Source organism: Acomys minous (genome assembly GCF_964271855.1).
Source record: "Acomys minous genome assembly, chromosome: 7".
NCBI classification, from domain to species: Eukaryota; Metazoa; Chordata; class Mammalia; order Rodentia; family Muridae; genus Acomys; species Acomys minous.
In genome coordinates this window covers 3,449,553-3,462,169 of record NC_140488.1, presented here as the reverse complement: position 1 = coordinate 3,462,169, position 12,617 = coordinate 3,449,553, and positions in this window count along the sequence as shown.

Sequence of the window (12,617 nt, the reverse complement as noted above, 5' to 3'; positions counted from 1 at the left end):
ACCTTTTTCTTTGACCTGTTGAGAGACTCTTTTCAATCATTATGCTAGAGATTTCCAGAAGGCCAATGTTTTGGAAAATTTAAGATTCCTTAGAGTACTTATGAAATGTGAGCAAAAACATCCTAATAAAAGTGTTGCAGTTCAAGAAACTGGAGCTCTCAAAGTACCTAGACTTGTCTCTGTTGCACAATTTCCTCTAAATAAATGCTCACAGAGTAGAACCTAATCCGATGCTATCCCATTCGCACACTCACACTTTACAGGTGTGAAACTCATACAGAGGGTTTGCCTCTGAGTCCCATGCTGGAAAAACTGAGAGCAGATGACCAGCTTCTCCAGTCCTTGTCAGTCTGGCTTCCATTGCCCAAAGCTAAAGTTCGCACAGCTCTCTTGCCCGGCTCTCATTTCCTCCACTTCCTCTTTCTTTCTTCCTGCCGTTCACATCAATATTTAATAGGTGATCATCAGCCATGGCGTTCATCATTAGAGTATGTTTCTCTTTAACAAAGGCTTTCTATTATGCTAATAGTAATTAGCAAAATCATAAAAAAAGATGAATTGAATCTTGTAAAAGTCTACTGGTAACATCGAGTGTGTCTTTTTTAGATTTTTTTTTTTTAGATAAGATTTCTCTGTGTAGCCTTGGCTGTCCTGGACTCACTTTGTAGACCAGGCTGGTCTCAAACTCACAGCCAGCCGCCTGCCTCTGCCTCCCTGAGTGCTGGGATTAAAGGCGTGCGCCACCATGCCCTGCTCAAGTGTGTCATTTTTCAGAAAGTAGCATGGGTTCTGGTTAATTTCTATATCACAAATTTCTCCAAAGGTATAGATATCTTCATTTGCATTCATTCAAGAAAAGAATGTAATTTCAAGGATCTGAAAAACTGATTTAAATCTCCAGAAAGTGTAGCACTGATCCAGATTGGTCAGAGGTTTAAATGTGAAAACAAAGCTATAATTACGCATATCCCCAAACAGTTAATAGACATGAGAGGGAAAGTATTTAAAGTTGATAAAGATTTGAAAATATGTTCAGGGAAATCACTGTGTGTAGATTAGCACAGGGCTTTCTTTCTTTCTTTCTTTCTTTCTTTCTTTCTTTCTTTCTTTCTTTCTTTCTTTTTATGAATGCTATAGCTTTATTTTTTTTCTTTGCCATGCTCAAACCTTTATTTAAGGGTTTGTTTCCTATACAATGGTCTAGCACAGAGCTTTCTACACAGGATTTCTACATGGGATTGGGAGAATTCTATGAATTAGATGAAGTCATTACACGTTTACTTACAAGACATTAAAAATAAAATAATTAATTGAAAATTTCATTACTGAAATTTGGTTAGCCAAAGGATGGATTTGTCCACACAAACGAATATTATAGTATGTTGAAATTATGATATAAATATATATTTACTGAAATGAAAACAATCCTTAGCATATCACTGTGAGAAAATTAGGTTACAAAATAATTATCTATAAAATAATTGCTTTTTTTATGAAAAAGATATTAGTCATACTAACTTCCTCCACATGTGTTAGCTGTCTTGTGTATTCTCTTTCATGGGTTTATGTTACTGTCAGGATTCTCCTTATGGTTTTTTTTTAATAATTTGGAAATGTTCAGTGATAATGTTCATCTATTTACTTTACAACTATTCTTCCAGTACTTGTGTATGCCAGGCACTATTTTAAGAATTTCACAAGTATCGGCTCATTTTCTCAAAACAGAAAAAAATGTAAGTAATAAAGTGTGTCTGTGTGTGAGGTCAGCTGGACGGGCAAGGACTCACAAGTGAGAGGATGTTGGATAATATGAGATGTATATAGAAGAAATCCACTGTGTTTTGATTCAAAGCTATCCTCTTTTAATGACCCAACAAGGTCAGCAGGTCATGGGAGCTCCATGCTTTAGCCTTTCTCTGATTCTTTTAATGATGGGACAACTAATTAGCCATTAAAGATCAGCCAAAGGGGGGCTTAAGTCCAAAAGCACATTGGAGCTGGATGGGGGAGGGCTTTCAGTTAAACAGGCCCAGCTTTGATTTGGCTGTACTGATTTTGAGATCTGGTGATCAGGGACAAGTTTCCTCATCTGTAAATGAGAATAAATTTTATATCATAAGATTGTATATGACCTAAATTTGAGCTCCCCTCTATTTCTATATTTTTAGATAATAAATTTAATTTATTATAAATATGCATTTTTAGTAAAAATAAATTGCATACTTCTGCATTCTTTTTCCTCCCTCCAGTCCCTCCCAGGTACCCTCACGTACCTCATCTCGTGTTACCCCCCTCAAATTATAGCACTCTTTTCTTTGATCAGTGTGTGTGTGTGTGTGTGTGTGTGTGTGTGTGTGTGTGTATGTACAAACAGCATCTGTGAGTATGTATATGGTTTCACAGTCGACCGCTTTGCTTTGGGTAACCAAAGCATCTCTGGAAGAAGCTAATTCTCTTCCCTGAAGTCATTAGTCTATAATTCTCAACCTCAGGAAAATTTACCTCTTCCACATTAGCATTTTATTGATACTGTCATTGTTCTAGGAGAGTGTTTCACAGCAGAGTTGCTGCTATTCTGTCTTTTACAATTTTTCAGTCCCTTCTTCCGCAGCTTACTCCGATCCATATATGCAGGAGCTATGATGGAGATATATCCCTTGAGGCTGGGCTCCCCCTGATCTGTTATTTCTGCATTGGGCCTGATTGTGCTTTTCTGTGATGGTCTCCATTTGCTACAAAGAGAAGGCTCTTTGTGGGATGGTAGCTACACTTACCTATGTGTATAAGGATAAGACTTATAATGTAGTTAGGAATTATGCTGGTCTAACAAAGTGGTGGTAGTGGATTCTTTTGTATGGCCCATGACCTCACCAGGGACAGGAAGCCTGTTAGGCTTTCAGCTCTGATCCAACTTTAATCATCTGAGTCCTCTACTCTAAGTGCGAAGTGTCTTCAGCAATAGGAACTTACTTTTAACCTCTTGGAGGCCAAGTACTATATCAATATTCTATATTGTTTGAAGAGTCATATGAACAACCATTTGAAAGGAGGTTTTCCTGCCTTGTACTGGAATTTTTTTAGTTAGTGGTTCTTGTGGGAAGCACTTTCAGCTCAAGTGGCATCATTTCTTTAAGATTTTATACCACTGTCAGTATGGTGTGCTGTCAATAAACACAATGTACCTCTTCACCAGGGTTTTGGTGCAGACAAGCTTGTTATTGGATGCATTGTAGACAACATCAATGATCTTTGTTTTTCGAGTACAACACTCAGAGCCCCAGGAAAAGTTCCCCACATCCAATCTCAGGGCACGGTATTTCTTATTGCCTCCTCAACCTGGACTGTGTGTACACAACAAGAGCCAATCTTAATGTTGGAGCAGGCCATCCAAGCTCGGACTTCTTGAGGTAGTGCTTTATTTTACCCATGGTACCTTGGGGACTTATGCCAGTTGTCCCCAGAGATTGCTATCACTTGGTGCTGGCTGGAAAGAGGAGGAGCGAAGCTTCAAGGTCCAGTTTTGAATACATAGGTATATTCTAGGTAAATAGAAAATAATATGATTTCTTGAGGTTTTATCGAACAACCTTTATAGTATTTGTATTTTGTTCCTTCGGTATTGGCCTCCCTTCCTCCCTCCTCCCCAGTTGAAGATTCTCCCTCATTTTTCTGAGTCCTATTTCATTCTGTCTGTATCCTGCTACTTAACTCTAAAGCTCTGCTCCCACCCAACTCCCATCCTTTTCTGGCTTCTGTAGTACTCCATGTTATATAGTCACATATGTAGATTTGGAGCTAGGAACCACAGATTAGAGAGAACATGTGTTATTTGCCTTTAGCATTTATTGATCTTTGTTATTATGACTAGGGTAAAGTGAAATTTAAAGTTATTTTTAGTTTTTAATTTCTTTTTCTCATATATTACATTTCAAACTGCAGTTTCCCCTCTTCTCCACCCAGTCCCTCCATTATCACCCCCCATCCACTCCTCCGTTTCATTTCAGAAAAGAGTAGACCTCACATGGATATCAACCAGACATGACATATCAAGCTGTAATAAAACTAGACACCTCTCCTCATATTAAGGCAAAACAAGGCAACCCAATGGGAGGAAAAGAGTCCCAAAAGCAGTGAAAAGAGTGTATAGGTTGGTCCTAGGAGAAGACCAACCTATACAACCATATCATATATGCTGAGAACCTATGTCATATGTAAGCAGGCTCCCCAATTGTTGGTTCAGCCCTGTGAGCCTCTATGGGCCCAGGTTAGTTGATTCTGTGGGTTTTCTTGTGGTATCCTGGTCCTCCTCTGGCTCCCTACAATCCTTTCTCCCCCTATTCTGCAAGATTCCCCAAACTCCTCCTAATGTTTGGCTATGGGTCTATGCATCTGCTTCTATCACCTGCTGGGTGAAGCCTCTCTGATGACAATTAAGCTAGACTCCTGCCTGAAAGGATAGCAGAATATCATTAATAATGTCAGGGGTGGCCTCCCTCTAATGGCATGGGTTTCAGGCTGGAACACTCATAGGCTGGCCATTCCCTCAATTTCTGCATCACCTTTACCTCTGCACATCTTGTAAGCAGGACAAATTATATGTCCAAGGTTTTGTTGCTGGGTTGGTGTCTTGATCCCTCCACTGGATGTCTTGTCTGGTTCACGATAGCCACAAGCAATATAAAATATCTAGGAGTAATTCTAACCAAGCAAGTGAAGGACTTATTTGAAAAAAACTTTAAACCTCTGAAGAAAGAGATTGAAGATGACATCAGAAGATGGAGGGATCTACCTTGTTCGTGGATTGGGAGAATTAACGTAGTAAAAATGACCATCTTACCAAAAGCAATTTACAGATTCAATGCAATCCCTATCAAAATACCTACAAAATATTTTGAAGATATTGAAAGGCCAATTCTTAACTTCATATGGAGAAATAAAAAGCCCAGAATAGCAAAAACAATCCTATACAATAAAAGATCCTCCGGAGGAATCTCCATACCTGATCTCAAGCTGTACTATAGAGCAACAGTAATTAAAACAGCATGGTACTGGCACAGCAATAGGCTGGTGGATCAATGGAATTGAATTGAAGGCCCAGAGAGGAATCCACACACATTTGCTCACTTGATTTTTGACAAAGAAGCCACATCCATTCAATGGAAAAATGATAGCATCTTCAACAAATGGTGCTGATCTAACTAGATGTCTACATGTAGAAAAATGCAATTAGACCCCTATTTGTCACCATGCACAAAACTCAAGTCCAAGTGGATTAAAGACTTCAACATAAAACCAGAGACATTAATTCAGTTAGAGGAAAAAGTGGGGAAGAGCCTGGAACACAGGCACAGGAGACAACTTCTTGAATAGTACACCAACAGCCCAGGCCTTAATGTCAACAATTAATAAATGGGACCTCATGAGGCTGAGAAAGTTCTGTAAGGCAGGAGACACTGTCAAGAGAACAAAGTGACAGCCTACAGACTGGGAAAAGATCTTCACCAACCTTACATCTGACAAAGGTCTAATATCCAAAATATATAAAGAACTCAAGAAATTAAACACCACCAAACCAAATAACCCAATTGAGAAATGGGGCTTGGAACTAAACAGAGAATTCTCAACACAGGAATATCAAAGGGCTGAGAAATACTTAAAGAAATGCTCGTCCTCGTTAGTCATCAGAGAAATGCAAATCAAAACGACACTGAGATTCCATCTTGAGCTATTTCTTAAGCCATTTTATTTCTTCTATTGACAACTCTGTTTAGATCCCTAACCCATTTTTTGATTTTTTTTTTTTTACTCTTTCGTGTTTTAATTCTTTGTATAGTCTGGATGTTAATCTCTGTCACATGTATAGTTGGCAAAGATTATCTACTTCTCTGTAGGTTTATTCTTCACTTGGTTGGTGGTCCCATTACCTGTACAGAAGCTTTTTAGTTTATGAGTTCCCACTTGTCCTAATTCCTGGGCAAATAGTGCCTTGCTCAGAAAGTCCTTTCATATACCTATATTATGTAGGCTACTGCCTATATTTTCTTTTAGAATTTTTAGTGTTTTGTGTTTCAAATTGAGGTCTTTTATCCATGTGGATCTCATTTTCTGGCAGGGAGGTAGATATCTATCATTCCTCTGTATGTTAACAGGCAGTTTTCTAGCCTCATTCGTTGAAGATGCAGTCTTTTCTCCCTTTGTAAGATATCAGATGGCTATAGTTATGAATATTCATTTTTGGGTCTTTTGCTTTATTCCATTGTCTACATCTGTTTTGTACTAATATCATATTGTTTTTATTATTATATCTCTATAATATATCGTGACGTCTGAAGTAACAATCCCTTCAGTGTTCTTTTTGTTCAGGATTCCTTTGACTATTTGGAATACTCAGCTTCCACCTGAGTTTTAGGATATTTTTCTTGTTTCTTTAAACATTGTTGTTTGGGATTGTATTGAAACTGTGAATTACTCTTTGAAGGATAGCTATTTTACAATATTCATTCCACCAGTCCATGAACACAATGTTTCTTTCCATTTTTAGTGTATCTTTCAATATCTTTCTTCAGTGAATTGATGTTTTTATTATAGATGTTTTTTTACCTCCTTGGTCAAGTTAATTCTATGCTATTTTATTGTCTTTGATATTATTATAAATTGGAGTGTTTCCATGATCTCTTTTTCCATCTGTTTGTTGTTGATGTATACAAAAGCTACTGGTTTTTATAAGTTAATTTTGTTGGATTTTGTCAAAGGCCTTTTCTGCATCTATTAAGATGATCATGTCATTTTTTGGTCTTTATATCCATTCATATGAGTTATTATTTTTATTGACTTACATATATTAACTAACCCTGAATTTTTAAATAAAGCCAACTTAATTACGGAAGATGATTTTATTTATATGTGTTTGTATTCAGTTTGTTATTTTATTGAGAATTTTTGCATCAATCAGTCTGTAATATTGTTTTTGTTTCTTTTTTAAAATTTTTTAAATTTTTTTATTAATTTATTCTTGTTACATCTCAATGGTTATCCCATCCCTTGTATCCTCCCATTCTTCCCTCCCTCCCATTTTCCCCTTACTACCCTCCCCTGTGACTGTGCCAGAGGGGGATTACCTCCCCCTGTCTATGCTCATAGGGTATCAAGTCTCTTCTTGGTAGCCTGCTATTCTTTCTCTGAGTGCCCCCAGGTCTCCCCCTCCAGGGGACATGGTCAAAGGTGAGGCACCAGAGTATGTGAGAAAGTAATATCCCACTCTCCACTCTACTGTGGAGAGTGTTCTGTCCATTGGCTAGATCTGGGTAGGGGTTTAAGGTTTATCGCCTGTATTGTCCTTGGCTGGTGCCTTAGTTTGAGTGGGACCCCTGGGCCCAAATCTGCCTATCATAATGTTCTATTTGTAGTTTTCTAGTACCCTCTGGATCCTTCTACTTTGCCATTCTCCCATGCTTCTCTCATCTAGAGTCCCAATAGGATGTCCTCCCCTCTGTCTCAGTTTCCCGGTAAGTGAAGGCTTTCGTGGGACATGCCCCTTGGGCTAATATGCAGATATAAGTGAGTATATACCATTTGAGTCTTTCTGCTTCTGGGTTAACTCACTCATTATGATCATTTCTAGCTCAATCCATTTGTCCACAAATTTCGGGAATTCCTTGTTTTTAATAGCTGAATAGTATTCCATAGTGTATATGTACCACAGTTTCTTTATCCATTCTTCTACTGATGGACACTTAGGCTGTTTCCATGTTCTGGCTATTATGAATAAGGCTGCTATGAACATGGTTGAGCAAATTTTCTTGTTGTGTGCTGGAGCATCTTCTGGGTATATTCCAAGGAGTGGAATAGCTGGGTCTTGAGGAAGCCCTATTCCCATTTTTCTGAGATAGCACCAGATAGATTTCCAAAGTGGCTGTACTAGTTTGCATTCCCACCAACAATGAAGGAGTGTTCCTCTCTCCCCACTGGTTTATATAGTAGTTCTATTTTGCATCTTTTAGAAAACTCAGTAGTGCTTTCCATGATGGCTATACCAACTTACATTCTCACCAGTGACATACAAGTGCTCCCCTTTCACCCTATACTCTTCAGCATGCTATTTTCTTTTACTTTTTCTATAGCCATTTTAACAGACACATGGGCTTTATTTTTACTTTCCTATGATATCTGTCATGTTGAACATATTTTTATATACTTTTTGGCCACTTTCTACCTTTCAAAAATGTTCATTAGAATAATTTGTCCATTTCATGGATGGAATTGGAAAATATAATATTACATAAGTTAATGTAGGCTCAGAAACACAAATACCATATATTTTCAGTCATTTGTGGGTCTGTGTTGAATTTAGAATGATAGTCAGTAGAAGCCAAGACATAAGAAAGAAGCCAGAGAATGAAGCCTTAAGCAGGCAAGGAGACAGCAAAATACATATAATATAAAGTAGCGTGGGGAATATTAGATGGGTAGAAAGTTTTAACTAGGATAAAGTTAGAGGAGTGGGTGAAAAGATGGATGGGATGGAAGATGAATGAAAACTAAGGATATACTAAACACATTATAGAAGCCTATTATTTTATAAACTAAACTATAATCTATTAAAAAATTAAAAGAGTTTGAATATAGGTAGTCTCCAATAATGGTAATCCTAACAGCCAAAGCTTATTAAATGAAATTGCAGTGCAATGTGTGAGATATCTCCCTGTTAGTTGTTGGTCAACAAGGCTACATAGACCCCTCCAAAGCAGCATAGGCTGTTAAGATTAGTCTTGATTGCCCAGTACAATTAGTGTGTAAGATCCTAATAATGAAGATTGTAGGGCACAGAAATTAATCTGGAACTGATCTATGAGTTCCATCCCTGATGGCCAGCTTTCATAGTATTGTAAGAAAAGTCATCAACAGTCTTATATGATGTGGATCCTGTGTGCTATAAAACCAATACCTGGCAGGCAAAATACAACTACTAGTGGAAGGATGGTGTGAGTGTCATAGAGTAACAAACTGCTTTCTGATTGGAGATGAAGGTGGTTCCATGTGAAGGAATTTATGCCAGGTATTGTAAACCTGGCCAAAAGTCTATGGCTGGTGTCATAGTTAGGGTTCATGGTGCTGTGATAATACACTATGACCAAAAGCAACATGGGGAGGAAAGAGTTTATTTCAGCTTACAGCTCAGAGCACGTTGCATTACTAAAGGAATTCAGGACAGGAACATAGAAGCAGGAGTTACACAGAAGTTGTGGAAGAGTGCTGCTTACTGACTTGTACACATGGCATTATTAGCCTCCTTTCTTATAGCACTATGGACCACCAGCCCTGGGATTGCACTGCCCATAGTGAACTAAGCCATCCCTCATTGATAATCAACCAAGATTTGTTTACAGACAAATCTTATAGAGCATTTTCTCAATTAAAATTTCCCTTTCCCAGATGACCCTAGCTTGTGCTCAGTTGACATAAAAACTAGCCAGCACAGCTGGGAAGGTCACCGTTGGTTTTTTCCTAAATGAACATATTGTTGTAATGTCATTGAAATATTTTTGTTTATACCTATAGACTAGTGCTGCTGTCAGCTTTAATCAGAAAATATGGGGTTTGCAGTGGGAAGTGGTTAATGTAGAAACTGATAACTGGTCAAAGTGATAAAAAATGAGTGACTGTTTAATTCTCAGCCTGAAATAATATATCTGTTGCATCACTCCCTCCAAAGCTCAGAAGACATTTCAGAAAGGGAAGTGGAGAGACTGTAAGAGCTAGAGGGTGGGAAAGGGGCTTTGAAGCATTCTGGATGTAGCATTGTTATTGCACTCATAAACTCACAGAAGCTATGGCTACATTCACAAAACTTGTACAACATGATGCCCTTCAGTATTACACCATGACTGGGATCTGGGCTTATTAGTCTTGTGCCCCAGTGAATAGCTCCCCACCCAAGCTAATGCAAGCAACTGTGCTTAAACACACTAGTCATTTTTAAAAGACATGAAAATAAAAGGAGGACTCATTGAAATGAAGTTCAGGAGAAGGGGACCAAGAACATAATGGGTTGAGTCTGTTCAAAAGACAATGTATACATGTATGAAGTTGTCAAAAGAAACCCACATTGTGTAGGTTGTCTCCTCATTTGGTTGACTGTTTCCTGTTCTGTGCATAAATTTTTCAATTTTATATAGTCCTATTTACTCATTTTTAAAAGTAGGCTTATTTTATTTTAGGTATTTAGATATTTTCATGCATTTATGTCTGCACATCATATGTGTGTGTGGTGCCCATGAAAGCCAGAAGAAGGTATTGGATCCCCTAAAATTGTACCGACAGTTGTGAGCAGCCATGTGGGTGCTGGCAATCAAACCTGAGTCCTTTGAAAGAGCAGCAAGTTCTCTTAAGCACTGATAGCCATCTCTCCAGTCACTCTATTTGCCCCATTTTGATATATTGGTCTATGCATTTGGGGATATACATGCACTGGAATCTGATGCACACAATTTCATTAAAAACATACTAGTGAAATTAAAGGCACAAATTAACACAAACTCATTAATTACAGGCCATTTTCTTCAATAAATAATTACAGGCCAGTTTCTTTGATAGGTCATCTGGACAAAAAATAAACACAGAGATCTCATAATTAAATGGCATATTGCATTAAGTAGACCTAACAGATAGCTATGGAATATGCCTTGCAATTGCTAAAGAATATACCTTCTATTCAGCAGCATGTGGAAAATTTTTAAGATAGACATGCTGATGCTAGGCCACACACACACACACACACACACACACACACACACACACACACACCAAATACAGGAAGAGTGAATCAATTCCATGTACCATATCTGGCCATGTGTAATAAAGCTTAAAATCAACAGTAAACAAAACTCCAATAAATGCATAAACTTATAGAGATTTAACAACTCAACACTGAACAATGAATGGGCCAAAGAAGACATCAAGAAAGAAATGAAACTATTCCTGGAACTAAAATGAAAATGAAAACACAGCACAGCAAAACCTCTGGGGTACATTGAAAGAAATTCTATAAGGAAAATTTATATCTATAAGTGCCTACATTAAAATAAATGACTTGATGATGTAACTCAAGAATTTGAAAAAACAGGAACAAAACAAAGCCAAACATGGCAAGAAATAATAAAAATCAAAGCAGATATTAATTCTATGAAGCAAGTGTTACTTCATTACCCAATTGTGATACACACACACACACACACACACACACACACACACACACACACACACTCACATCAAGAAACAAAAACAATCTCAGAAAACTGGGAATAGGGCTTCCTTAAGACCTAGCTATTCCACTACTTGGAATATATCCAGAAGATGCTCCAGCACACAACAAGAAAATTTGCTCAACCATGTTCATAGCAGCCTTATTCATAATAGCCAGAACATGGAAACAGCCTAAGTGTCCATCAGTAGAAGAATGGATAAAGAAACTGTGGTACATATACACTATGGAATACTATTCAGCTATTAAAAACAAGGAATTCCCGAAATTTGTGGACAAATGGATTGAGCTAGAAATGATCATAATGAGTGAGTTAACCCAGAAGCAGAAAGACTCAAATGGTATATACTCACTTATATCTGCATATTAGCCCAAGGGGCATGTCCCACGAAAGCCTTCACTTACCGGGAAACTGAGACAGAGGGGAGGACATCCTATTGGGACTCTAGATGAGAGAAGCATGGGAGAATGGCAAAGTAGAAGGATCCAGAGGGTACTAGAAAACTACAAATAGAACATTATGATAGGCAGATTTGGGCCCAGGGGTCCCGCTCAAACTAAGGCACCAGCCAAGGACAATACAGGCGATAAACCTTAAACCCCTACCCAGATCTAGCCAATGGACAGAACACTCTCCACAGTAGAGTGGAGAGTGGGATATTACTTTCTCACATACTCTGGTGCCTCACCTTTGACCATGTCCCCTGGAGGGGGAGACCTGGTGGCACTCAGAGGAAGGACAGCAGGTTACCAAGAAGAGACTTGATACCCTATGAGCATAGACAGGGGGAGGTAATCCCCCTCTGGCACAGTCACAGGGGAGGGTAGTAAGGGGAAAATGGGAGGGAGGGAAGAACGGGAGGATACAAGGGATGGGATAACCATTGAGATGTAACAAGAACAAATTAGTAAAGGAGAAAAAAAAGTTGTGACTTTAAAGAGTGATTAGTAGAATAAAATTTAAATAGTGTACAGTATTTGGAATATTGAAAAAAAACCAGTAAGCCTCTTCTGGATATGTTCCCAAAATACAAATCACCATGTTAAAGAGATATCTGCATGTTTAAGTTAATTGCAGAAATAATGAAGAAATGGAAACAACCTAAGTGTCATCGATATGCATATACAGTAGTCTTAAAGAAGAAGGGAATTCTACTACCTGTAGCAACATGGTTGAACCTGTATGACAGTATACACAGTGAAATAAGCCACAAATGCATCATGGTCTCACTTATAGTGAGGTCTAAAGAGATTCAGACTCATAGAAGCAGCAAGTAGAATGATCCCTACCACACAAAGTGAAGCAAGAGTGGGAAGGCGGACACTGATTAAAGGATAGAACATTCAAGCAGTGAAT